Source organism: Nicotiana attenuata, unplaced genomic scaffold, assembly GCF_001879085.1.
Source record: "Nicotiana attenuata strain UT unplaced genomic scaffold, NIATTr2, whole genome shotgun sequence".
In the NCBI taxonomy this organism is placed as follows: Eukaryota; Viridiplantae; Streptophyta; class Magnoliopsida; order Solanales; family Solanaceae; genus Nicotiana; species Nicotiana attenuata.
The window spans coordinates 168,059-194,919 of NW_017671107.1; positions in this window are offsets into that span (position 1 = coordinate 168,059).

Here is a 26,861-nt window from a genome sequence, read left to right on the forward strand (position 1 = left end):
GGGTCTCAATATTTCCCGTGTGCCGCATAACATCATCGTTCATGCGACTTGGTAGTGGGGACCCTCGGGGCGGTCCCACCAGTACATTTCTTAAAAGGTGGCGATTTCATGGCCAGACATAATTGGTCTTCTAGGTATGCAAACAGTCGTCGCTTGCCTCTGTATATTCACTCGCTCACTTCCCAAATGGTGATTCTGCTACTCTGAGTAACTATCTCTTTCATAGAACTTTGTTCTTTATGCCAGCTTTTTCGTCATTTCAACTCACGGCCTTTGCCCAAAACTTCATCCTCCTCTTCCTATTTCACCATAGCCATGGCTGCTACATCGAAGTCCGCTCATCAAAAAGAGGGGAGTTCTGCCTCTGTTCCGCGTTCGGTCGGTGGACACCGTCGGTATCCGATGAGCGGACCTCAAGATGCTTTGTCTCTAGGAGAGATTTTACACTGAAGAGGCCTCTCAACATCTACGGACATCGGGAGTATGTATAGAGGTTTGTCTTATTAATAGGGGAGGAACATCTCGAGATGATTAGGAAAGACTAGGGATGGGGAGAAGCAGTGGTATTGTAGGTGCCTTCTTCGGTGGAGAGCATCATGACCCATGTCGAGGGATTTTTGAGCATGTATGCGTATCCTTTTACGCTGGGCTCCCCCGACAGGGTCGTGCTTGAGTTCTGTAGGAGGTATCAGGTTACCTGGCACAGGCTCACCCATCCCTTTGGAGGATAGTGCTGACAATAAGATACTTTGCGGATAAGGCCGGGCTCGAATTCACCCTTAGCCACCTCGTTAGGTTATATCAGCCTCTGCATTATCGAGGCTTGATTACTCTACGACATCGAGTCCCCTACCGCTAGTGATGAAGATGATGATGACCGAGGGTGGATGAGCCGATTTGTTCGAGCACGGACAGTCGATATCGTCCCTGGAGAGTTTTTGCCATTTCTTAAGAAATGGAATTTCACACATACGTGGCATACTTGTATTTTTATCGTTTTCCCATAGTGGAGGCGTGATCCGTAATAATGTTTTTTTCATTTCATTTTCTTTGGCGATTCCTTGGCTGCCGGACGAGGTTCCTGACCAGGTAGAATGGTCCCGTAAGCTGGCAGCTTGCTCGACTTATGATAAGCACAAATGGCGAGACCTGTCCAAGGGGAGATAGGAAGCAAAGCATCATGGTAAGTGTTCAGTGGCTCATTTCCACAGAAAAGGTGCTTTCTTTTTAGCACGCTAACTCTGCCGCCGTAGGTGCCGGAGATTTTTCTGAGATGAGGCCGCGTTCCCTAGGGGAGGAAGAGAGATTGCCAGCCTCGGGGCCGAGGATTGACCATAAACGGAAATAAACTTTGAGGTGTGAGGACGCTCGTGGTTGGGCGAGTTCACCTCTGAGGTTAAAAGGTGACGAGTCGCCGAACTTCTTGCTTCGGAGGCTTCTATTTTTGAAAAAACATTTCCTATTACCGTCGAAGGCACTTCGGGGAAAACTAATCCATCGGACATAGGATCGACCTATGGTAAAGTTTAGCGGCTTAGCTCCATGGTAAGCTTTGGTAGCCGGTATAGGCTTCTTTTGGTTTCACGCCCTCCCTTTCTTATCGAGTTTTTCTTTTGCAAGCCTTTGACAAGCTTAAGTCCGAGTTGCTTCGCAGTGAGGCCAGGCTGTGGAAAGCTTTAGATAAGGGGAAAGCCCTTAGGCTCCTTTGTAGAAAAAAGGAAGATGAGCTGGTATATCTGCGGTGCGAGGCAGATCGAAGTAGGAACTACGAGAGCCGTCTTGAAAGACAGGTAACCTATATTTTGTGCCGTTATATGTTCCTGCTTCCACTTTCGGATATTAATACTTTTATATTTCAGTTGGAGAGCAAAATGGAGGAGCTGGAATGACTTTGGGGCGAAGTTGACCGAGTCAAACGTGAGCCTGACGAGTTGAAGGCTCAGGTAAAGGCCCAAGTTGCGATCAAGGCGGATGCTTTAGCTAAGTCTTCTGCCCTCGAGGTACAACTCCGTAACGCTCGTGCAAACGACCTTGTCCGGCCAAATACGGTTTTCAAGGCTCGAGGCTCAGCTTTTGTAGGCGAAGGTCGAGGTTGTGGATGCTAGGGCTGAGGCTGTAATGAGCCGCACTAAGGACGACCAGAAAGTGGCGGTCTATTTGAAGGGTGCTGCTGATGCTAGAGCTCAACTGAGAAGGGCCCTCGACCGTGAGAGCTCCAATAAGGAGTATGTGAGGTGAAAATCTCAGAGAAAATCCCCCGAGGAAATTAATGCCAGGGGCTTCGACCTCTCGGAAGACATAAAGCAGGCGAATGTAGAGGAATATGATGCTAAATTCCTTTTATCCGATGTCGAAGAAAGCGAGGATGAGGCCTACGGGCCATAGTCCCCATGGGGGACGTAGATTTCTTTTTCTGTTTCACTATATAATACTTTCAAAGTACGATGTAAATAGAGCTTGTATTTTCTCGCATATATGTATAAAAGGAAACCTGAAGGTTTTATTCCTCCTGTATTTCTTTTTGCCTTGATTTAAGCCAGATGAACTGGTCATTTAGTTGAAAGGAATCTTTAGATTCATAGTATAGCCCTGGGGCTCATTAGGCTGGACCGTGGGCTCTTACGCGCTTGGTCGATGCGACCTTTTAGTATAAGCCAGTGTTTAAGATCTTATGCCTGTGCTCTTAGGCATGTTTGGTCAACTGTTCTGGGTTTAGTCTCCGAGTCAGGTATCGTCTCGAGCTCATTCGACCCTCAAGTTTTTGAATTCAAGCTCGCGACAGTGGCTCTTACTCTTTTGGATGATGCAACTTTTTATGTGGGCTGGCGACAATGGCTCTTACGCTTTGGGTCGATGCGACCTTTTTTGTGAGCTGACGACAATGGCTCTTACGCTTTGGGTCAATGCGACCTTTTGTGTGAGCTGGCGACAATGGCTCTTACGCTTTGGGTCGATGCGACTTCTAATATAGGCTTTATTTTTCCCTCGTTAAGGATTTTTGAGATTGTGTTTGCCTGACTCTTTGACGGTTTGATAAAACCTCGACTATGAGTCGTTATGTTGCGATGATCGAGCATCTCGGGCGATTTGGCTTGATGGCTGAGTATCTCGAAGCCTGTAATTTGGAGTTGACATGGCCGAAGCTCTTTTGCCTATGTCGAGGGTAGCCTGTTTAATCGGTTCTTTTTGAAGTGGATTCGAAGTAACTGAAGGCCTATGATTTTGTAGTGACGGTCAGGCGTCCCCAAGTCATGTTAGTTTGGGTGGTAAATCCTTGTGACCATAGTCACTTATGTTTGGCCGGAGTCATTGAGTCCCGAGTGAAGTAGTTTCAGCGTCTATATCGAGGGTATGCCTTTTAGGGGTCTTACAAGTTATATATAGCCTTAACTTTGAGATCGGGTTTATGCCTTTAGTAAGGTCTTACAATTTTTACATGCCTTTGAGGTATTACAGTTTTGGATACTTGGTACAAGTATGGTTCATCCCTTGCTTGAGGTCTTACAGATATTGTTGTTGCCTTATATAGGTCTTACGAGATCGAGTCTGCCCGCTTGGGGTCTTATGGCCTCGGGTTTTTAATAAGTAGTGATTGGTGACAGTCCCCGAGTCATCGAGGGTACCTTGGCTCGGGAGCCATTACTTGTAAACTTTGTATTGCCTCATTGAGGGCTTACGATTTTGGAGTTTCCGACCCGGAGACCATGCCATTTTTGAGATTTTGACGCCAGTCCCCGAGTGTTCGGAGCGCTTTCAGCTTTGGAGCCATTTTGTGACTTTGATGTTGCCTCATTCAGGTTTTGAGTTGTTGACGCCAATCCCCGAGTGTTCGAGGCGCTTTCGGCTTTGGAGCCGTTTTTTGCAAAAAATACCGAGCTTCTTTGAAATGCAAAATGCTCTTGGGAAGTGTTCTATGATTACTTGGTATAAGCATACATGACTTTGCTGTTAGAGGCTCAGTGATCCTATACGGGCACGGTTCGTTCGACCGTTTGGTCCGGTACATCGTTTTCCTATCGAGACTCCCCTTAGCGCATCGTGGCTTCTCCGAGTAGGTGACCTTCCAGAGGGATGCCTCCCAGTATTCGAGGTTGATTAAAAAAGAAGCCTTGAGTACTTGTAGAGTTTTCCTTAGGTAGTATATAAATGTTTCCTCGTTAAAAACCTTGCCGGTAAAAACCCTTTTCGGGATAAAAACTCGGTCAAAGGAAAAGAGTGCAACGGATACGTTAAAACATTAAGGTCTTCGAGCTGGGTTAGCGCTTCGACTTCCTCGGTCGGGTGCCTGCATGAAGGTTATTATGAAGTGTAGATTAAAAGGGTGATGGTTATACCTTAGTGACGATGGCGCTTTGAGCCTCGGTAGGCCTTCAGTACTTGCTCGGAGGAGGCTGTACGGCCCTTTGTCTGTTCATTCGGATACAGCCGAGATAACGCCTCGTTGTCGCTATTTCACCATTTGTTTATCCTTCATCCCCTTTGACGATGGAGATACTGGTGTTTTGGGTTGTGCCGGCCATATTGACTGGTATGGCGGTTTCCACTTTTGTTGTTTTGTTCGCCTAGTTGAGTCCGTTTAGGACTTCGAAAGGCGGGCATAATTTGGCTAAGCAGCCCGAGCTGCTCTGTCACCTTCGACCTGATAATGTTGGTCGAGCTACCTGGATCTACAAGTATATGTTTGATTCGAAATTTGTTTACAGGAAAATAAGTTACTAGTGCGCCGTTGTGGGGCTGAGATAGAGCCTCGAGTTCGCTTTTCCCTGTTGAGGAATGTTTTTGCTCTCTTAGACATGGATTCTTGCAGGGCACCAACACCTCAAAAGATCGTATGGATGACATGTTGCGGCTCATCTGCTTCGTTCTTTTTGATCACCTGTCTTTCCCGTAACTAATTTTTGGCTCGGTTGCTGAGGAATTCCCGGAGGTCATCTTTGCTGAGTAATCGGGCCACTTCTTCCCGGAGTTGTCGGAAATGCTTGGTCTTATGCCCGTGCGTGTTGTGAAATTGACATACTAAGTTATGGTTCATTTGTGAAGGGTTTGATTGTACAGGCCTTGGCCACCTAGTGTCTCTGATTTTACTAATGGCGTACACGATGTCTGATACGTCGATGTTGAAGTTGCATTCTGACAAGCGAGGTGCCTCTGTCGGCCCTGTGAACCTATCGAACCCGGCTCTGCTGACAAGTCCCCCAGGATTCTGACCTCGGTCCATCCTTCGATCGTTGCGGGGTATGTTGTGCCTCGGGACGTTTCTTCTATCTTCAGTGTATGGTTGGTATCTTTCCTTGTTTGGCTTTGGATCCTTTGCCGGAAGCCTGCTGGGATATACGGAGAGGGCTCCCAGTTGGTCGTCCTTGACCCTGATCTTTGACTGATATCGGTTGTGGACATCCGACCAGGTCACGCCGGGATATTCAACCAGATTTTTCTTTAGTTGTTTCCAAGCCACCGAGCTTCGTTCATTCAAACCTTGGGTGAAGGCCTGCACTGCCCAGTCACCGGAGACTGGCGGCAGTTCCATTCGCTCCATTTGGAAGCGAGACACGAACTCTCGCAGCATCTAACATTTAAGATTGCCGAATCCGGTGCTTCTGGTTTCCTTATACGCAATTGTGAGTGGATTTACGCGATCGAGAAGGGTAGTTTAGCACTAGGGGAATTTTGTTCTATGCAATCACGAAGGGATGTATGCGATCGCATAGGTTTGGCTTAACGTAAATCGCGAACGGGTGGAGATGGTCGTGTTTGCGCAGGTGAAATGGCAAAGTTGCTGGGTGAGGTAGTTGTACTACGCGATCGCATAGCCGTGTAACCTGTGGTGCGATCGCGTTGCCGAAGAGGCATATTATTCCATGTTCGCGAGTGCTATTACGCAATTGCGGAGGGTAAATTTGCGCTGGGCAGAAATCGTCTTACGCGATCGCGAATGGATTTCCGCAATTGCGATGTGTAAATAACTAGGCAGCAGAACTTAAGTTTGAAATCAAGGGATTACTTCATATTTCTGAATTTGGACTTAGAGAGCTTTGTTTGAGGCAAAATTATGAGGGATTGTTAGAGGAATTTTGGGGTAAGAGTTCTTAAGTCGATTTTGATTAAGTTACACTAATCTATCATTGATTTTATCATATATTAAAGGATTTGACTTGGAAAAAAATTGGGGAACAGTGGTAGAACTTCTTAGACTTAGTTTTTGAGATTTGAAAGGCAAATTGAGGTCAGATTTGGATAATTCTTGTATGGATGGACTCGATATCGAAAGGGGGGGTTCGGATTTTATAATTTTTGTCGGGTTTCGAGACGCGAGTCTGGGTTGAGTTTTTTGGGCAATTTTTTAATTCTTGCCTAAGATCATAATTTTATTATTTAAGTTAGTATGAAATTTGTTTTGGCTACATTCGAGCCATTCGGAGTTGGAAAATCGAGGAAAAGGCCTTCTAGTTGATTGATTTAGCGTGGTTTGAGGTAAGTGACTTGTCTAGCCTTGTGTGGGGAAAATTTCCCTTAGGACTTGGTATTATTGTGATAATTAATATGTAAAGGCCGTGTACACAAGGTGACGAGTGCATACACGTGCTAAATGTTGTAATTCCAATTTTAGCTATGTAGTTTCCTTTCCATGCTTTAATTGAGTTACTTTAACATCTTATAGTCACCATTTTTTGTCCAATTTCACATGTCTACTTTTCCTATCTCTTATTTGAAACACGTCCTACATGTTTAGTTGAATTTCTTGCTTTCTTTAATTCTATATTCATTATTTAGCTGTGGGATTCTTTACATAAAATTTGCTTTCCTTGGAATATCTTGCTGATGAGTTGCAAAGTTTGTTGTTTCTATAGAGGCAAAGTGTAGGTTGTGAAATATCATTTGATTGAGTTGTTATGTTTTTGTCACATGGCTTATTGTTGAGAGGATTGTTTGGGTGTTTGCACAAGGTTTCTTCCGTGCTGTTGTTCCTATTGATAAGGATGTGGTGGTATAAGCTCTGGGTGTTGAAACACATGTGGTGAGATAAGGTGATCTTGATACGCGTGGATTGGTACTAAAAGGCGGTACCTCGTTAGTAGCTCCGGGTGTTGAAATGCATGCGGTGAGATAAGTTACTTTTATGATTTGGGACTACGTGGCGGTACCTCGGTAGTGGCCTTTGTTGATCTTTCTCGATTTGCTATATTTGTGTTGATTGTTCGTTTCCTTAACATATAAATCCTTGTTTCCTTCTGTGTTGTATTAACTGTCTTTATTCTATGTTGTTAACTTTCCGTAAATTCCTTATTGTTTCATTTCCTTTGTTATTATCATTATATAGTTTTATCTTCCGTCTTGTTTCTTATTATCTCTTGTAGGGCCTTCAACCGACCTTGTCACTACTCTACCGAGGTTAGGCTTAACACTTACTGGGTGCCATTGCAGTGTACTTATACTACGCTTCTTGTATACGGTAGAAATCGACGGTTCGATTTCTCGAGCATTAAGGCATCTCGAGGGTTTTCCAATGATCGACTCCGAGAATTATCGGTGGTCAACTTCGAGATAGTATAAGTAATGACCGGCCCTGAGGCAATGTGGATTAGTGGTCTCGGCGGATCAAGGTTAAGCTCCCAAGGCGCGTACATATTGCTGGTCAAGTCTAGTGGACTAGTAAAAAGGCAAATCAAGGCATTAAATGGTTGTACCAGCCCCATATCTTTGTAATTAATGCATTTGTACTATGTTGGGATTCTCCCTCATATATAAAGGGGATCCTTGTCATGTTTGTAAAGATCTGTTGCTCAATACTAGAAACACACGGACATTCTCTCTACTTTATAACATATTCGCTTGATTTCAATACTTAATTTGTTGCTTATATTCATTGTGTTCTATTTATTATTCTTCATTTATTGCCTATCATTGGTCATAAAGAGCCATCATCGTAGCTCTCCTAAAATTTATCTCCCACTCGACTGCCCCGAATCGGCCATCCAGCTTGACCCCGAGATCTTGTAATCGACAGCTCGAGGTCTCCGATCTGCCACCGTTTGGTTCGATTATCTTGCCATCTCTAAGCTGTAGTTCTAATTTCTAACCCTTTACTTAGCATCCACTGCTTAACGACTAGCATAAAAATAGATCACGTATTTTTAGAACCACATAATCAAATTTAATTGTTATTACCATTTTCACGATAAACAGCTTGGCGCCCACAGTGGGGATAAAAATTATATTGATTATTTTCTTGCTGGTTTTACTACATAACGCAAGTTATCTTTCACGTTTTTTCTTGTCCAAAATCTTCGAATTCAGGTCGAAATTTCTAACTCAGTAAATGGAGGTGAAAAAAACAATCTTGAGGACCACGGAGAGAATGGTGTGAATGTTCCAGGTGTTGGTTTACCACCACGAAACCCTGGGAACACACCAGAACCAATTCCCGTGGACGCGGTCTCACGCGAGGCCCAACACGTCGATATAAGCTCCCACACCAACATGAGCATACATCAAGTAGAGCAACAAGAAGTCCAAAAAACCCCGACTAGGGAAGAACGGGAGGTTAGCCTTCACATTATTTTTGAAATGTTACAGGCACAACAGTTGGCGATTGCCCAACTGCAAAGTCACTAGAAAACTCCCAGCACGGTAGCATCGGGAACAACTTCCCCAGCCGAGCAAGTACCGAAAAGATCAAGCAACAACGGATCGGCAACCGACCCCACCATCGTAAAGATGCTCGAGGATCTCACAAAGAGGATCGAGTCGGGCGAGAAAAAGATAGAAGCCAACGATAAGAAGGTAGAGACCTACAACTCTAGGGTCGACCAAATCCCGGGCGCATCCCCGGTCCTGAAGGGTGTAGATTCGAGGAAGTTTGTACAAAAGCCATTCCTGAAGGAAGCTTCTCCAAAACCCATTCCAAAGAAGTTTAGAATGCCCGACCTTCCGAAGAATAATGGAACCTTGGACGCCAACGAGCATGTTACTGCTTACACTTGTGCGGTGAAAGGCAACGACCTGAGGGACGTTGAGATCGAGCTGTCCTGCTGAAGATGTTTGGGAAACACTCTCGAAAGGGGCCATGATGTGGTATCACAACCTATCTCCTAACTCTATAGACTCATTTGCCATACTGGAAGATTCTTTCACAAAGGCACACGCCGGGGCTATCAAGGTGGCCACAAGGAAATCCGACGTTCTTCTTCATCCATCCAGATCTGATGATAACCAGCGAAATAATCTACAAATGACTGCAGCTCATGCTTGGCGCAGTTGTCAATCAGGATATGTATATTTGGCAAAAGGAAGTCGTCTTTTGGACTGGCCCGGTTGAGATCCCGATAGTCGACACAGACTCTGACCTTCCCATCCTTCTTCGGTACTGGCACGATATTAGCTAACCATGTCGGGTAATCAACCACCATGAGAACCTTAGCTTTGATCTGCTTGGTGACTTCTTCCTTGATTTTCAGACTCATATCGGGCTTGAGATTTCTGAGCTTTTGCTTTACCGGAGGACATGTTGGGTCGATTGGTAGTTTGTCAGCTACAATAGACATACTCAGACCGGTCATGTCATCATACGACCAGGCGAATATGGCCTCATATTCCTTTAGAAACTCTGCGCATGCTTTCTTTTCTGATGGCGATAAGTGAATGCTGATTCGTGTTTCCTTGACATTTTCTGCGTCTCCCAACTTAACAATCTTGGTCTCGTCCAGGTTGGACTTAGGTCTGTTCTATAATTTCTCAACTTCTTTGACAATCTCATCAGGTATGTCATCTTCTTCTGAATCGATGTCCGTTTGTTGTGTTGTCTCACTGCATGTCACAGTCATTGGTTCATCAAGATAAGTAATAGTAATGCCCGAGGCTCGTCGGGCTCTGGTTGTCCTCCTGGTCCAGTTATTGAGGTGTGCCCCTCTGCTCACACCCTGTATGGAAGGGCCTTCCTCCCCCTCCTCCTCAAGAATAACACAACAATCCATATCATTGTCCTCTAAAAACAAGTTTTTCACTACTGCGAGCGCTTCTTCTTCGTCTGTCCCATAGACGACGTCAGCCTGTTAGAAGGTCTGCTCCAAGTGCGGCATCGGCTGCTCTAGTGGGTAGTAAGGACTGCGCCATGGTGGCGGCCAGTTGTTGAAATCTTCCCAGGTGTATTCGTACCCCAAGCCGAAAGTGGTGCCATGTTTCTTGAGTTTTATAGGTTTAGCGATTCCTTGGAGGTTTTTGCCGAGTCCTTTGTCAGGTCCGTACCCACTACAATTCAATATACTCTCGATCTTGTTATCCCACCATTTTTCTTTGTCGACGACATTGACCCGCTCGATGTGGTGGTAGGTCTCTCCGCCTAGCTTTCTTCTCCCTCTGATCGCCGGAATGGTCTGACGACTGTATATAGGGTTGCTACCGTCACCGTAAATGATCACTTCCTGGTAGATCCATTTGAACTTTACTGCCTGATGCAGTGTTGAAGCTACAACCCCAGCAGCATGAATCCAAGGTCGTCCTAGCAGTAGGTTGTAGGATGCTGGCACATCTATTACTTGAAAATCAACCTCGAACCAGGTTGGTCCTATTTGCAAACACAGGCTAATCTCACTGATGGTGGACCTCTGAGACCCATCAAAAGCTTTCACATTGATTGCTCCTTCTTTTATCTCATGTAGCCCTTTGCCCAACTTCTTGAGTGTTACCAAAGGACAGATGTTAAGGCTGGAACCCCCGTCGATCAGGATCCTGGTGATGAAATAATCTTCGCATTGCACGGTGATGTGCAGGGCTTTGTTGTGACCCAACCCTTCAGGTGGCAGCTCATCCTCATATAAGGTGATTATATGACTTTCTAATACTTGTCCCACCATATTAGCCATTTCCCCGCCAGTGATGTTACTTGGTACGTAGGCTTCACTCAGCACCTTCAATTGAGCATTTTTGTGTGTCTTGGAATTCTGCAGCAGTGAGAGGATGGATATCTGTGCTGGTGTTTTGTTTAGCTGGTCGATGAACGAATACTCCTTGGCCTGTATTTTCCTCCAAAGGTCATCTGGACCCGTCTCAATGATGGGTGGCCAGTTGGAGGCTTGCTTGCTGGACTCAGTTAGGTATTTAGGGGTATAGACTCTCCCAGTTCTTGTCATACCCTGTGCTGCAACAATCTCTTCGAACCTGACCTTGCCTTTCCTCCTAGCCTCGGCTGTACAATCCGAGGGTATAGCTTTTGTATGGAATGATGGCATGGTGGACATCGCCACTGGGATTGGTACGACCACCTTTACTTCGAATGGAGCATGTTCTTTGGGTAGCAAAACTGCAACCTCAAATGGTGCTGGTGCCTTTGCCAATGGCGCTGCTTCAAACTCAAGAAGGATAAACACATCTACCTTAATGACCTCAGATGGTTGGATCTGGACTATGATGAGGTTGAGAGTAACTGCTGGTTTCTTTGGATCATCGCCTTCTGCGATCAACCCGATGGATCCCTCGGGATCCCAATCATCCTCTACTTCAATCATGTGAATACCCCCGCCTTTATGGTCTGGTAGAGGGTTGTTGCGGACATTCGGAGCGACTTCCTTTTCTACAATGACTTTGTTATCAATCGGAGATTTTATCTTGTCTTTTAAAGAACGGCATTCATTGATGGTATGTCCCTTCATGTCGGAGTGGTATGCACAAGACTTGTTTGGGTTAACCCAATAAGAAGGATTCTCAGGGGTTGTAGCAGGGACGGGGGTGACATAACCGGCGGCTTTGAGTCTCTCATATAGCTGGTCAATGGGTTCAGCGATGGCTGTGTATTATTTTGGAGGCCTCCGATCAAAATTAGGTCGGGGCCTAGGGAAGTTTTGGCTTGCGGGGGGTGATTGATAATGAGATGGTTGGGCATTGAAAGTTCGGTAGACATGAGCGGGATGGGAGTATCTAGGTGAAGTAGGATAATATGTGGGAGGTGGAGATTACTGATAAGTTGGTGGTGGAGCTTGGTAGGAGGGTGCTTGGTAATTTGGGGCTGACTGATATGTGAGTGGAGGTGTTGGGTAAGTTTGGTATTTAAGAGGAGACTTGGTCCTCTGTGCAACCATCAGGGCCCCTACGTCCCTCTTCTTAGACACACCACCAGACTGCAAGGCCTTATTGGTAGCTTGCAAGGCCTCGAAGTTTGTAACCATACCGCTCTTAATGCCTTCTTTAATTCGTTCCCCCAGTTTGATAATGTCCGAAAATTTATGATTCCCAATCACCATCAATCGTTCATAGTATTCCGGGTCTCGAGCCCGGACAAAGAATATGTTCATTTGTTCTTCTTCTATGGCGGGTCTGACCTTGGCAGCTTCGGACCTCCAGCGAGTAGCATACTCGCGAAAGGTCTCCGTGGGCTTCTTCTTTAGATTCTTGATATAGAACACGTCTAGCCCGTTCTCTATGTTAAACATGAACCTGTCCATAAAATTAGATTCCATACCTACCCAGCTCGACCACTTCTTAGGATCTTGGCTGATGTACCAAGAGAGCGCATCTTCTTTCAGACTCCTCATGAACAACTTCATGCGGATCCCTTCATCTTTTCCTACCCCGACCATCTTGTCGCAGTATGTTCTCAGATGGACCCTTGGATTACCTATACCGACAAACATCTCAAACTTAGGAGGTTTATACCCCTCCGGTAGTTCGACATCTGGTTGTATGCAGAGGTCTTCATAGTTCAACCCTTCGATCCCTTTACTTCCTTCGACGCCCTGAATTCGGCTGGTTAGTTTCTTAAGTTCTTCAGCCAAGTTTGTGATGAGTAGATCCTTTTCATTGGACTCAGGTGTGCAAGATATAGGTTGGGTGGAGAGCGGCATGGTCTCCACGTAGATGGGATTATTGTGGTGGCCTGGCATGTGGGTGTGGAAATGGTCGTTTGCGGAGTTTTGAGGCTTTGGGATGAGTAGTGGGACGTTGTTTGGAGTGTGTCAAGTGTTGCATTGGTTATTTGTTGGAGCAGTGGGATGATTCGGTTGCTTTTGGGGAGGTGTGGGATTTTGAACGTTGGGAAAGTTGGTGTCTAAGGTGCTGAGGGAGAAGGATAGGTTGGTCAGATTCCGAACCTGATCGAGCTCTTCCTGAAACTTCAATAATTTCTGCTCAAGTTGTGACACATTTTCATTAGGAACCCGAATACCATGGCCATCAGTGGCCTCTATTGTTGTGTTCTCTTTTCTGATGTTCAAATCTTCCATTTTGGCTTTGTTCTTGTTCTTAACAGGACTAAGAGGAGGAGTGGGTAGAGGGCCCCTGGATCTCGTGGAATAAGATGATGTTGCCAGAGTGCACGAACTAACCTTTGGGGAGGGGAATAACAAAACAAAAAAGGTAACCAAGTTAGTGAGGATCATAAAAGTATTGCAATATTTAAATACATAGTGCAGGAATGTAAAACGTGTCCTAATTTGGGAGCCTCATTGTGCCCGAGGTGGGCCTAGCGACATGTTGATTTGGAGAACTTGAAATGCTAAGTGATTCATTTTATTGATAAAAAATAGACTAATCCCAAAACGACACTAAATAAGCAACAAAAATCACTAATGGCCATTGGCCTTATTACATTCATAAAGCGAAAAAAAGTAAATTCCTATCTACTTGGTCCCAGAAGGACCTTCCTCAGGTTGAATGCTCTTGTTGATCAAATCCTCTAGTTCGTGTAGGTTCACAAGTAAAAATGCCTTTGCCAAGTGTTCCCCTTCATTTCCCTCAGCGTTCTGGCAGTCGGTGACTCTCTTCCTCACTTTTCCTTCCAATTCCAGCAGCTGTATTCCAGATATTCCAATTTTTTGCTAGCTTTGGCAGCCCGCTCATTCCACTCATTGATTTGGTCATTTTGATGGAAGACTCCTCCACCAGTCTAGCAAGAGTGGGGGCGTGCTAATCATACCGAAACTGGGGACCTCGTGCCTCATTTTCTGCGAAACAGAAGGGTTAGACCCTACCCCCACCAGACTCGACTATTTAACATCAACAATTACCATGAAGCATTTAGTTGTCCAAATAAATTCACAGAACGTGATGATGTCTGTTTGGGTTTAGGGCAACCTAGTGGACTTTTGGACAAGGCTATCTTGAAGGATCATTATGCGGACAACATAACTGATCTGGCTAGGTTTGACCATGATGCATGCACAATTTAAACAGGGTAAGGTTTCTATGAGGTTTTAGACTGGTACCCTTGAGCGGACAACTTAAGGGGGAAGGCTCGGAACTGTCGACTGCACCGCTGATCGACTAGTTTTACTGCAAATATGCCTTTCTGAATTTAGGGGTAATGATTTAGGAAGAGCGCAACCACTTATTATAATCGTTGCTATAGTATTTGTTTTGGCACGAGTGGAATATGATGTTGAGCATGATTGTGCAATAATTAAAAGCATGTTGACATGTATTTGCACATTAAGAAAGTGACAAATACAGCAGTTTCATAATTTAAAGCAATAAAGGAAAGGAAACAAGGAAGATATGTCAGTTTTACTTCTAAAGAAGAAATTAAATGCTTAAAGTAAATAAACAGATAATCGCACATAGGGAGAGGTACAAATTCAGAAAACAATCTGAAATGGTAAAACCCTAAAAATCCCAAGCAGAGTCGCCATGCTGTCGGGCCCCCCTTTTTCCTTCGCGGAGTCGGGTTTGTGACATTTTGGTCGGGACGACTCTTTCCTTTAGGGAAAGGGGTTTTGCAATTTTGAAGAGTCGCCACCTAACGATTTTAAGGTACATTAGGGCACCTATGGGGTTCAACTATAACTACATTGGATAACCAGAGGTAGGGTAAGGGCTTGAAATTATCCCAAGGGGAATGTGTTAGGCACCCCTCAGGATCCACTAGTGTGGTTCCCGGCCATATAGTTCTTTGTGAATTTGTGCAATTAACAAGTAAACAAACAAGGCTCAAATAAGAGGGAATTTAAATACACAAGTGTTTGGAAATGATAAAATAAAACAAAGTTCTGAAAGAGTTATAACTAAGCATGCCAACGAATGCGAAGGGGGTCCTAGGTTTAGTTGTAATATGGATCACATCGATGCAATACCCGGTAATCACTCCTCAAAGAGGGGCTACACGTGGTATTAGTGCACCGGTCATCATATCCATATCTACCCTTCCCACCCTGTTAAGGTATTTAAGGCGCGGATTGGTCTCGACCTCTATTGCATGCTATTGCCTATCCCGTTCCTATCAGTCCCGGAGGAATTTAGGACTACTACTCTTATAAGAGGGGAGGATATTAGGCTGACTCTTGGGTTTTAAAGGTAAAAGACTAAGGCGACATTCAAAACACATAGGACTGCATATTGGGGGGGGGGGGGGGGACATGTAAACAAATAAGAGGCTCATTTATACCTCCTCAAGTAAAACACACAAATAACATGACTTAAAACACATTTAGGGTCAGGATTTAAATTACTAAGACAGGGGAGTTTTAGTTGTTGAAGTAGACCAATTTATTCCATAACTCAAATAAGAAGTCCGAATCAGGCCTGCCTGCTGGTTGTAACAGTTGCTAATTAAACAAAGGCGGATTCAGTTTTATTATTATTACCTAAGGCTTGCCTAATTATTTATTTATGATATCCTATAAGCATGATGTCCATTACTGATTCAAAATGGCAAAGCTATAACAGTTTAAAACGAGCAATTTGGATCCTATAGGCATGCTTTCTAAACCGCATTAATGAAAGGAGTAAGTTGTTTAAAACTGATTTAGACACTACGAGTCAAACTGATTTTAACTAAACTGGTTTCAGATCTTATAGACATAATCTCTATTGTTGCTGATTTTAATCCATACAGACATGGTATCTAGTATTAAAGGCTGATTTTGTCCTATAGGCATGGTATCTAATGAAGTGGAGTAGGCAGGATTTATTTGATCACAGCGAATTTCCTATATGCATGATTTCTATAAAATATTGATATTAACCTTATAGGCATGACATCTAATTTCGAAGTTGATTTTAACCTTGTGGGTATGATGTATGATTATAGCCATTAGACCCTATAGGCATGGTTTCTATGTGTGGAAGTAAACATGCAGAACTTATTAAAACAGATCTTATAGGCAGGATATCTAAGTGTGGAAGTAAACATGCAGAACTTATTAAAACATATCCTATAGGAAGGATATCTAAGTATGGAAGTAAACATGCAGAACTTATTAAAACAGATCCTATAGGCAGGATATCTACCCTTAAAACATGCATAATTACCCCACCCCTTTTCACTAGCCGACCCCAATATTTGTTTACAAATTATTACAGACCAAATACTGAATTACATCGAAAAAATATAAAGTAAGAAGTTACAACCATAGGAAGCCTGATTCTGACTTCCTCTCTGAGTTATGGAACAAAACACCTCGAATGCCGCTTGTTTCGAAGCCTTTCTCAGACCTGGGTATGTCAAAGTTCCCTAAGGGTCTCAAGGGACCCCGGGCAGTGCTTACACCCAAGTTTGCATAACCAGATAGAGATGAGTGCAGTGTGGAATTGACAGCCCTTATGTGTCCAAATTCAGAGGGAGCTCAAGGGTCCCAAGGCAAGGCTCACACAAGTGGGGCAGAACTTAGGTTCTAGGAATATAGTGGAAGTGGAGAACATAGAGATTTATTTAAAACTGGACTGGGAAGTAGTAAGTGATAAGGTTGATTTGAAAACAGTAGTAGTGAAACTCAAACTACACAGAAATCAGTAATTACACAAAGGGGTCGGGGGGTTTTGGGAGTACATTGCATGAAGCATATGACCTTAGGAGGGGTCAGGTTTGGACATGCATAGCAATAGATGATGCTGGAATGCTCACAAACCAGCCAGAGAATACAGACACGAAAAGGGGATGTGGGGTTTGGGATTCATACACATAGGGGAGCATTAACTTAAAAAAAGGAAAGGAACACATTGCCGCATTCTAGTAATGTAACTTAATTGCAGAAACATAACCAGAAGTGGACAAGCATGAAGAAGTTGAAACAATTACAAAAAATATGTTGTTGATGTTTGAAAATTAACTAGGACATACCAGTAAGAAGCAAAGTGCAGAAAGAAAAAGTAACCAAACTCCCACAGCCTAGCCTTGGCTTTTAGCCGGCTAGACAAAGCAGTAGTAACAGAGAAAAGAGAGAATTTTGAGTGAAGTGTGTGTTTTGAACTCAAGTTGTCTGTGTGTTTAAAGAAAAGACGGGGTGGGTATTTATAGTTTTGAAAATTAGTAGAAAATAAGGTAACTAGTAAAGTCTAAACACAAACATGGAAACAATCACAAGTCAGAATCAATTAACACAAGTGATTCCCTTTAATTAAGGAATCTCTGTTTAGCGGGTAGTAGCAGGTTTAATTAAGGAAAGAAAATCAATTTGAGGACAGATTGATCATTTCCATATAAAGGGAAGTAAAAGCATCAAGTAAACCATCGAGTCTAAGAACGAAAATAAGCTTATTTTTGGAAAAGGATTCAACAAGGTAAAATATCATAGCAAAGGAAAGGAATTAATTAACTATAAGCAGATGAGTAGAAATTAGGGCTTGTAAGAAAACTTTTGCAATCAGTCTCAATACCAAGATCAATCGAGGAAGATCAATGAGTATATAAATAGAGTGAACAGAAGCATCAGACATGCGAGGCCAAGCACATTGGCAAAAGAAACAACATACAATAGTAGCAGAAATAAGCATGGGATTCAGTAGTAAAGCAAACATTCGAGGCACAGTAGTCAAGTAGGTCAAGTCACATAGAATCAACAGTGAAGAAAAACATAGTATCAGGTAAGAGAAATCAGAAACAGGTAAAGGTCTCACAGTAGTAGCAAGTGAGAAAACTTCTAAGAAATTTAGGGCTTCGACAGTAGTCGAGTTTAAGAGATGGTAAGAACTCAAAATCAAACAAGTCAAACAAGGGAAATAGGGTCAGAAACAAAGAACAAGTACATATTTAAGCAAACAATTTCTAGAACTCGGATAAGACTAAAAAAAGAACTAGGGTTTTAAACATGCTGAAATAGATAGAAGAACAATATGAGCAAAATAGCAAAATCATCAAACAACATTAAGATCGGACAAGAAAACTTAAAGGAAAAACCCTAATCGTTGGAAAAACGAAGAGTCGTTTTGAAAGAAAAGTTGAAGAACCTTCGAGAAAACACTTAAAAAGTTCATAGTAAGCACAAATCCAAGATAGATCTGAAAGAAATCGAAAAGTCTTAGAGATTAGGGTTTCAGAAAACCCAAAAGAGTTGAGAAAGATCTCGAAAGTTAACGATCTAACCCGAAAAGACAAGGATCTGCCTGGAAAGGCCATGAGCCGGAGAAAGGTCATGGATGGCCGGAGAAAGGCCATGAACAATAGTCGAACAAGGACTGGACCAGTTTTCTTCGAGGTCTGGCCATGAAACCATAAAAACCAGCACCCAGGAGCCATAGGAGGCTGATACATATCTCAAATGACCACAGGGGGGGGGCATGGATTAGGTAGATATTAGGGTGGGATTAGAGGGCGGCGGCTAGGGTTCATGAGAGTTTCAGAGGGAGTTGAGAGAGAAGAGGAATTCAAAGGCGGCGGTAGGTGAAAAATAAGGTAGGTTTAGGGGTCGTTTAGGGTTAAAAAGGAAAGGGAGGACAGTGGCCGTTGATCTAAATGATCAAAGGCTAGGATTAAAGGGGTAAGGTGGGGAATCCTGGTTGGGTCGGTTAAATTGGGTTGGGGGGTCGGGTTTAAAACGAAATTGGGGGGAAATTGGGTTTAAATTGGGGTAGGATTTAGGCTATAATTGAAATATAACTGGGCCATTATTTAAATAGCCAATTTTCCCCTATTTAATTTATAAAAGATAATAAATTAATTTCTGAAAACAAATTTAAAGCACTAAAACGATTAATAATATATAATTAACACTGTAAAAATATAGGACCTGATTTTATGAATATAAACGCAATTAAATCTTAAAAGAGGCTAATATTGCAATTATATACAATTTAGCTTAGAAATACTAAATAAATTTGTAAAAATATGCAAAAATTAGCTTAGCTATATTTTAGCCTAAATATGAAGATCCAATAAGTGAATCGTCAAAAATAATAATTTTGGACATAATTATTTGGTTTTACGGATAAAAAGGGAAATAAATTGATTTAAAATCTTTAAAATTAGGGAAAAGTAATAGAACGCTTGAATATGCTTACATATGCATCTACATGCCATTTTGAAGTTATTTTACATACTGAAAATGTATAGGAAAAATTGGGTATCAACATAGAGGCGGGGATCTTCCCTCGCACCTGCGCTCCTTCCGCATCTGCGACTCCTAGGCCGCTTTTGTGGCTCCGCACCTCCGGCCAAAACCTCGCAGTTGCGGTTACACCAGATGGCAGCAACCTTAGTTTTTCCTCAAATTCCAAATTTGATCCGTCAACCACCCGGAATCCATCCGAGGCCCTCAGGACCTCATGCAATAAAACCAACCTATCCCAAAACATAACGCGGACCTGCTCGAGGCCTCAAATCACATCAAACAACGGCGAAATCACAAATCACACCCCAATTCGAGCTTTATGAACTTTAGAACTTCAAATTTCTTAGTTCGATGCTGAAACCTGTCAAATCACATCTGATTGACCTCGAATTTTGCACACAAGTCGTATTTAACATTAAGGACCTACTCCAACTTCCGGAATCAGAATCCGACCCCGATATGACAAGGTCGACTTCCGGTCAAACTTTTCAAAAACCTTCAAATATCTATCTTTAGCCAAATGACTCCAAAATGACCTATGGACCTTCGAATCCACTTCCGCACGCGTCCGCAACACCAAAATCACCATACGGAGCTATTCACATGCTCGGAATCCCAAACGGACATCGAAATCACTGAAATTCACTCCCACCCAAATTTATGAAATTCTTCCAAAATGCTAACTTCCACAATAGGCGCCAAAATGCTCCCGGGTCATCCAAAATACGATCCAAACATACGCCCTAGTCCAAAATCATCATACGAACTTGTTGGTACCTTTAAATCCCGATTACAAGGTCGTTTACTCAAAATTAACCCTTAGTCAGATTCATCCAACTTAAAGCTTCCGAAATGAGAATTTTTTCCAAAGCAATTCTAAACTTCCCGGAAATCAATTCTGACCATGCGTACAAGTCATAATACCTGAAGTGAAGCTGCTCATGGCCTCAAACCGCCGAACGATGCGCTAGAGCTCAAAATGATCGATCAAGTCGTTACATTCTTTACCACTTAAACATACGTTCGTCCTCGAACGTGCTAAGAACTGCTCTGGAGTTGTCTGAAATCACTATTTAATACCTCGAGCACCTACTCGTGCTACCACAACTTAGTTGAGCACATTCGCTTGAGCAAATTTGAAGATATTCACTTTTATTTAGGCAATTAAGCCTTACAGCTAAATTCCAACATCCGGAATTCTCCGCCTGGCCTGCTCCAACATATGAACACCGTATCAATCACCACACGATGTACCAGAACATGACTGCATACCTTTACTGAATTCACGACGTGTACCGCATAATTCACATAACCATAATAACATCCCCTAATAACAATAGCCGAATTCCACGAATCTGATGCTTACAACACACCTCATCACACATATAAGTCATGTTCCAACTCTTGCAATACTGTCACGACGGATGAGGTGTGTAGAAACTCATAACCAACTGCCGAGTCAACAAATCATTGAGTCTATTCTCCTGATAGGAATCATTAACTCATTATGAACCAAATAAAGATATTTGCTCTTTAATATACTTTATATAATCCGATCGCACTGATCCAAGTCCAATAATCTCGTCTCACAAAATATAAGTTGTTCAGGTAATAAGCCACCTCAAACCCTGCCAACAGTCTAATATGATGCCACAATATGACAATAAGCTACCCCTAAACATGATACATAAGGAAAATGAACTCTAAAAAGGATTACCCAATTCGCGTAACTAATTTAACCCAACAAAAAGATGTTATGAACCTTTCTCAAAAAATGGGAAGCAAAACACACAATAATAGACATGGGAGAAACTGTACTCAACATCACATTGTTGCAGCGTGCAATCCAATCCAAACAATATACCTGTGGCGGCGTGCCACCCGATCCACACAAAAAATTAATAAGAAAATACCTACCGAGCTAAAGTTCTCATAACTACAAAATATCTGAATATCAGCCACAAGCACGCTAAGTGCATAATACTATCCCTGGGAGGACAGACAGCGCCATACACTACAAAACTCAAGCACAACAAAGGTGCGATATATGATTTGAATCTCGAGAGCCATCCTGCTGGCATAACACCATCGCTATGCAGAACCTCAACACATATGAAATTTATCAAGCTGTTTCACAACTCACACGGCACAATAAAGTATTACATGAAATAGTCGGTAACGAAATAACATCTAACGTCAGAATACTCCTCCATGGGATCGCTATGCTAAAATGAACACCTCTAGCCTAATATAGATCCCACAGTCATATCCAGATCCATCCACGGACCTCAAGTGATTGCACCGTACAAGTATAATAACCTTTCAAGGTTCATAATAGCCCTTTTTTCCCATAACACAAAAGAACAACCATTATATCCGTAACAGACCTCCACAGTTCACAACCGAATGAACCAAGCGCCCTCTAGGCATAAATTCTCGAATTAGCGGTATCACCACAATCTTCATACTTGGTTTCAATATTCACTCAATCAAGTGACTACATGCCACTCTTATACAATCTTCCCGTGGAACACGCTCCCACAATCCTCCTGCACCAGGTAACAAGTCTGCACATCCATACCACCGGCCGCACTAATGCTGTAAAGCGTATTAAGGATCCGCAAATCAATACACGAAGCCTCTTACACATGATAATTGACGTTAGGTGACGCTGAGAACATTACCATCTTACTTTAAACATCTAAATCATTTCCTGCTCATCCGAGCTCGGGACATCCTTGTCAATATCGAACTGCAACCTTAATCCTTAACTTTCAAATTTCCTGTAGCTCATAGCACCTATCTTACCCGTACGCGAGAACCCAAGAATTTCATCATAACTCCTAACATACTTCACTTTATAGAGACCTTTCACTTTACTCATTTCAGGAGAATCATTGCAACACATGAACGAATTCTCATAACCGTAGGATACACAACCCTCAGTATTGGTCTGAACCACCATAACTCTCCCCGGATCTGCCTACACATAACATGCCATAATACTCGAATGAATGCAAAGACAATCAATTACTGTGGTCGTCAAGCCTCTCGCGTGCCGCCCCAAATCACATGTATAGTTTAATCATGATGGAGGAACTGATCACTCCCACCATCATGCCAATTCAACCATGGCTAACTGGTCTGACTTCCTCTAACTTATCCTTAACTTGTCTTAGAAATAATAACAATAACTTCATTCAATAGATAACGAACTCAATATGCGCTCTTCCTGAGTAGCCTTGTATCACGAGACCAGTCTGTCTCAAATCCCACCAACTATCTCATACCCTCCTTGTGCGAATGTTCGCATCCTCAATTGATACACCTATTCTGATAATTCCTCTACGAATCCAAAGTCATTTTCTCTTATTCCTCCAAATGCTGCACTGCAAGCCGAAGATATCATAGAAAATCTCAAGCCTCTTTTCATAATCTGCTACAAAAGCTCGATTCTTAACCATACTTACGAACTCAAAATCCTTAGGCGCCACACTTTAACCTTTAAATCCACTAGGACCGTTATTAAGAGTCACCCACTCTAACTTGGTCCCGAATATAAACAACTCCAAGGCTCTTCTAGAACATGAATACCCTAACAAAGAAACAACCGGCTAATCACCTTTCCTGTACATCACCTCCACACGCAGCATAGATTCTGAGTCTTTCTAAACCTGGACATGAACCGAAAAGACCCAATATAGCACACATTCCTCAATCCTTGCTCAGATTACCACTGATGTTTTATTTCCTTAGTCGCAATAACCCACCAATACACCGATAACCAGAAATCTCAAAAATAAGACAACCATGCCATCCAACCAAAGGCGGTGGGACTCTCCCACTTAGCTTGGAGATACCATTGCAATAACTCTGGAAGTCACCGAGATTTTTTCTTCATTGTTGACATGATCTTGCACAACTAACTCGCCAAACTCCTCGAAACCTTCCTGTTAACCATTTCATGAATACTCTAAAATACTACCAACATTTACATATTCAACCTCTCACCGAATGGCCAGTAGAATCTTTTGTAGAAGCTTCGTCAAAAGCACAAGAACGCTAACCTGTTCACAGGAGATAACCCACATGTAGAAATTACACATCGATATCTTCCAACGTCGTTGTATTGGGTACAATTACTACAAAATCAATAACCCATCCCGAGCCCGTGCTCATTCACCAATTGTTTTGGTCCATTCACTCATCATGGACATCAACTAAACGTGCAACAATATCTTCCAATTCAAAGTTATGTTGTATCCTTCTTCATATTAAGCAAATCCTTTCCGTCGTATCCAATCTTCCCCTGTATAGCAGCCAATATTCCAAATTAAGCCCGTAGACCGAGTCACTAACCGTCGTGAATCTCAAATCTTTCTAAACTTCTCCCAAGGCATGTAGTCATCCTACTATAGAACACATATGTTACTCTGCCACTCTTCCACTTTGGTCGAACTCACTTCTTTAAGCAACCATCCGACTCTCGTTTCTCATTCTTGGTCTTCTAGAAAATATAACCACTGCAAGAAACCTCCCACATATCCTTCCTCATCCTTTGATGCCCAATTGTTGCCTTACATCAACGTCTATCTCGGTATCACTTGAACCAATAGATCGTTACTAACTGTAAACCTTTCCGAGGATCATCTTTCTCGAGCCATCGACACTAGAAACACTGATTCAATCCTGAATCACTACACCCCGCTATCTCTGACAGCCGCTTTCACAACTCTATTTCATAATACCTTCCCCCAAAGGTGAGTTGAAGAAGGCCATAACACCGGCAAACTCAACACATTCAATAAAGGACGACAACACCATATTGCAGAGAAGAATTCCACCACGCTCGAAAATTCCAAGTCTCCTTACTCTATCAATCCAATCTGAACATGCGTAGGCTGATTGCCTTTCCTCCGTCGGAAATAAAATACTGAATCTCTGAATCATGCATTGAGTAAACCTCCTTTTAAGTCATTCACTTCATGACACATTGGCAAGCACCCTACAATCGCATCAATATCGTGTGATAACCATTCATGAGCATCATAGCAACCTATGCATAGCCTCGAAGCTCTCAGAAGTACAACTACTGAGCTGAAATGACATAATACCCTTCCGCAAGGCGACGATAATAGCCTAATCAACTACGCAAGGAGAAACATGCACCACATCTATAGTACCATTAAATTTCCTCAATCCCCGATTTTTATAACCAGCGCTTCATTTCACATACGATTGAATGTGAAGGTAATGATGGCATAAGCCTCAAAGGAATCAAATTGCACTATAAGAATCAAGAAGGGAAGTGCTCCTAACAACCCTCTAGCCTCTCGAAGATAAGTACAGACATCTTCTTACCGATCCGCAAGACTCTACTAGACTCGTTCATGACTTGTGAGACCTAAGTAAACCTAGTGCTCTGATACCATGTTGTCACGACCCAAAATCCATTAAAGGTCATGATGGGGCCGGACATCTCTGTTAGGCAAGCCAACACTAAATAGTTAATTAAACTCTCATTTTAATATTTTTGAAATCCTAAATTTCCTTCAATTTAACTAGTGAAAGATAAACTTTGCAGGATAATTCATAATACTTTCAAATCTTAATACCGGGATCCCATATTCTTCCTAGAACCCGGTGTCACAAGTGCATGGGCAATCACTAGGAAATAAAATGAAGTACAATAACTATCCGGAATACATAATTTGGATAGAAAAGAAGATACAAGTACTCTGAAGGAGACTCTACTGGCTGCGGATCATCTCACAAGATGCAGCTCACCTAAGTCCCCATATCAGCCACGCCAATGCGCCCACAAGGCTACTAGACATACATGTGCCTATACAACAAAATGTACAGCAAGTGTAGTATGTGTACGGAAACAATGCACACCAGTAAGGATCTAGTCTAATCTCGAAAAAATAGTGACGAGAGGTCGACTCCGACGCTTACTATGGCCATCAATAATATTTTTAGTCGTTGATTTTATTAAAACGACAGTAAACTCAAGGAAATCATGAAGCAAGTAAGCATTCCTCTTGGTAATAAGAGATTTCCAAATTTGTTTTTCATCATTTATCAATTTATCTCAGATCACTGAGGCAATATCATTACTTATAAATTTTAAGGCAAGCAATACAAGCATGCGCAAATCATGCCGAGGTCGTACGTCCCAATGCAAGATAATATTTAAGCTGTGCACTATCACAGGGTCGAATGGCACGAACCATAGATGCATCAATTTAATCTACCGAGGCATTCGGCCCATTCCATGAAAGACACACACATTCAAACAGTCAATCAAGAATTCATCAAGCGGAAATTATCCAAGGAAAATGCAATTTCTCTTTTAAAAATCAAGAAGGTGATGTTTTTTAGAAATTTATTTACCAAGTTCAATATGATTTAAGCATTTTAAATTGATAATAAGGTTGCAAATATTGCAAGTAAAGAATGATTTTAGGTCCTAGACTACCCGGATTTAAGCGTAATAGTAGCTACGCATGGAATCTCGTCACCTCGTACGTACATAGCCCTTACAAATAGGAGCACATATTGATTTAGTTCACCTGTGAGGTAAATTCCCTCTTACAAGGTTAGAAAGGAGACTTACCTCGCTCCGAAGTTCCACAACCGGCTCCCGAGCCCTACGAACAACTCGAATCGATGCTCAACGCTCCAAAACTAGCCAATAATTATGCAAATCCATTAATATATACCCAATACCCATTATAATCCAATTTATAACGATTCCTAACCCCAATCGAAAAGTCGATAAAAATCAACCTCGGCCCACGTGCCCGAATTTTTAAATTTTTCGAAGATAAACATTACCCATAACATTACGACCTCAACATGTAATTTGTTTCCAATTCCATGCTCAAATTCGTGGTGAAAGTCAAAAAATACAAATTCTAGGTTTGTCCACCAAAATCCCAAATCCCTACAAATTTTCCATGATTAAATCCATGTGAAATCATGTATTTAACTCAAAACTGGAAAGAAGGCACTTACCCCTTACTAGTTGATGAACATGGCACTTCACATTGCTCCAAAATCGGCTCCCATGGACGAAATAAAATGAAATTGAGCAAAACCCTTTGTTTTGAAGAAGACACTGCCCAGCCCCGACCTTCGCACCTGCGGTCCAGTGACCGCTTCTGCGGCTCCGCACCTGTGGAAATCTATTGCAGGTGCGGCTCTAACTCAACCCAGTAGCTTCTGCTTCTGCGATCTCCCTTCCGCATCTACGCCTTCGCAGGTGCGGATCTTCCCTCGCACCTACATTCCTTCCCGCTTTTGCGACTCCTAGGCCGCTTCTGCGGCTCCGCACCTGCGGCCTAAACCTCGCAGGTGTGGTTACACCTGATGCAGCAACCTTAGTTTTTCCTTAATTTCCAAATTCGATTCGTCAACCACCCGGAATCCATCCGAGGCCTTCGGAACCTCATCCAATCAAACCAACTTGTCCCAAAACATAACGCGGACCTGCTCGAGGCTTGAAATCACATCAAACAACGTCGAAATCACGAATCATACCCCAATTCGAGCTTTATGAACTTTAGAACTTCAAACTTCTTCGTTCGATGATGAAACCTATCAAATCAC